The sequence below is a fragment of the Perca fluviatilis genome, chromosome 9, assembly GCF_010015445.1.
Source record: "Perca fluviatilis chromosome 9, GENO_Pfluv_1.0, whole genome shotgun sequence".
Lineage (NCBI taxonomy): Eukaryota > Metazoa > Chordata > Actinopteri > Perciformes > Percidae > Perca > Perca fluviatilis.
The window spans coordinates 18168096-18170980 of record NC_053120.1 but is presented as its reverse complement, the minus strand read 5'-3'; positions in this window follow the sequence as shown (position 1 = coordinate 18170980).

Here is a 2885-nt window from a genome sequence, read left to right as displayed (position 1 = left end):
GTTAACGGCCTGTCTATTTTGCAGGCCAATAGAGAAGACAAACACACTCACACAAATACACCTTTGTGTACTCACACACACCTGTCCAAACAGGGGCTGTGTCAGAACGGTGTGTGGACTAAACATGACTGACGAGTCATGCATTTCCAGGCCCAGACAGTAAACTAGAGAAAGGCACACTGGAGTGAAGCGTCGGTTTATGCTTTGATATAGTATGCAAGATTCCATTCCCAAAAACTTTTTTTCTTTAGAACAACGTATCATCCTTAAATTGTCTTACATCTGCTGAAATACATTCAGAGTCACAGTTTTATGGTATATTATCGCACGTTTTCTAATATATTATCATCCAAAGGGCATATTAAGGGTCACAGATTCCACATCTTTTCATGTACAATTTGAAAAGAATATTTGAAGACATTTCACTTTGAGTTTTGCCCACTGTAATAGAACCAAGGACACTGGTTTTGTTCTTAAGAGTTGAGGTACAACCACTGACTTGTGAGTCTTTGCCTACTGAAGTTATGCTACAAATATGCAGCTTCCCGGGGCTTTCAAAGGAAATGAGAAAAAAGGTGAGGACAAAAACCTGAGCGGACGAAAGAAAATCTTCTTTTAAAAAAAACGACCAGAAGCAGCAGAATTACAGAGGCCTGCTTTATGCATCAAAGTGAAATAACCTCTGTAGCAAATAAATAACAGGGGGATTTAACATATTACCTGTCAACGACTCTGCGTATTTGGCAGAGGATAAAATGCAATTTTACAAACCAGCAACTAATTACGAAACAGGGACGCAGGCTGGAGGTTGGCCGTCCTTGATTGAGTCATCAATAACGCTTTAGCTCTTTCCGCCATTATCATCCCGCTAACACTGTTATTAATTCATCCACCTCGTTTCTATCCACTCACCAACCGATCTGAGGGAAGATAAATAAAGGTTTCCGGGGACTCAGGTGGAGGACGGGTGCGCGACTGTGACTCGATGACGGATCAGATTGGACAGAAGTGAGACCTGACAACAGGAACAGCAAGGCTGCCAGGGATCTGCATCGCTGATGTTGAATTTCTGTTTAGTTTTCCTAACTCAACAGCATTATGGGCCCCCTGTCATTATTCATACAGTGTGGAAAGGCTGATGTGGCTTTTTGCACTAAATGGATTAAAGGCATGGGAGGTTTTTGATATATGCTGGTCTGTAAGTGTGCTTGAGAGAGAGAAATCATCATCAATGTCTGCGTTATTGCTGTTTTCATTGCTTTTTTCATTGATTCTTCTGAGTTGAAACTCTTTATTTTATGCTAAGCACAAACAAGGTGCAGTCTCTTCCATATTTTAATTATTAAGTAAGCGACGTTGAAGATGCATTGTGACAGACACCGATGAGAAAGTTATATCATGAAATTCAGCAGTGATGTATCATTTGATCTGCACAGCACTGCTAAGTCTTGGCATTTTCTATTTTAGTATTTCTGAAAGGTCTCTTCACTTATGCATGCAGAGCAATGCCATGTGAATTGCTCCAAAATTACTTCTGGGTCGTCCCAATTCAGCCGGAGCCTCCATTTTCTATCTACTGCTTCCTACGGGCAAACTGTTTAAACCTTAACAACCACCAAAATGTCAACCTCTCCCCTGACTGGCAACTCTGCTGTTCCTCTACCTCGTCAGAGGACATGTGTAATGGAATACCAGGACATAAAACAAAAGGTTAACTAGGAAGCTATGGTGTGACAGAATCCAGGGGCAGAGCAGGAGCTTTATACCTGACATAGACTCATCCTAGACCTACCGCTGTTAAGGGCGCTTGGCTTTAAACACTGCCGATTACCAGTATCCAGAGTGGTTTATATCTGTCTCTCCTGCGTATATGGGAATTGACTTCTCAAGATCTGTATCGGAATGCAGTCACGGTACATTCCTCCCTCTGTTTACATGGGGATTGTATGCGATATGTTCATAATTGTTTGGGGCTTTAGGATATTTTCTTCTCTGTGGTGATTTCTTCTTACAATATCACCACTAATGATTTAAACTTTATTGTCAGCACGTGGTTTGGTGTTGCAATCGCTGTTAAAGGCTTGCAGTTGACCATACAATCATACACTAAATACTGCATTTTATGACTGGACAACAATTCTATACTGGTTTGTATAGTCTAAAAGCTTTTCTCATGGTCATCTTAGGAGGAATTATATGGCCTTGTGTCTTGAAACAAATGCAGTAAAAAGCCAGAAACATGACTCTTGTAGAAACAAGCGGGTAATAAATGTGTCTGTCCTGTGAACTGGTTTGCATCCTGGTTCTTTCTCAAGCACAATGGTGTCTCAGGGCCTTGTGGCTAAACAGGCAATGGAAACTTTGGAATTGGCAACTTGCAACAAAGTTTCACCACTTCATCACTTCAGTAAAATAAACAACATAAAATGAAATAGCGATGGACTCTTAAACACAGATTAAAGGCATTAACACATTTTTGTTTACGGGTATATGCTACTGTACAGCAAGGGCAAAGTTTCGCTCATTGTGGGATATCAGAACTTGAATCAACATTGAAAATGAAAACTTTACTAACAGCAGAAAATGTTTTAGTTGAGCCTGACTTGAACCGGTCATCAGTGTGGAAGGTTAATGTCTTTTGACCTTTCACTAATTCACTGCCCTTGATTTTAAATCCTGTGTCTGCTTCTAGTTGTCTTGTCACATTTTGTGATATCAAACATTTCTCAAACATTATTTGCTTTTTAAAGGAGAATTCCGGTTCAATTTCAACACGTAGCTATGTTGTTTGTTGTCACGTAGTGCTGTCAGTAGCGAGAAAAACAAAAATAATCGGTGTTGCCTACACCGAGTTATGCTACTGCTAGCTTTCGCACCCAGGTGGC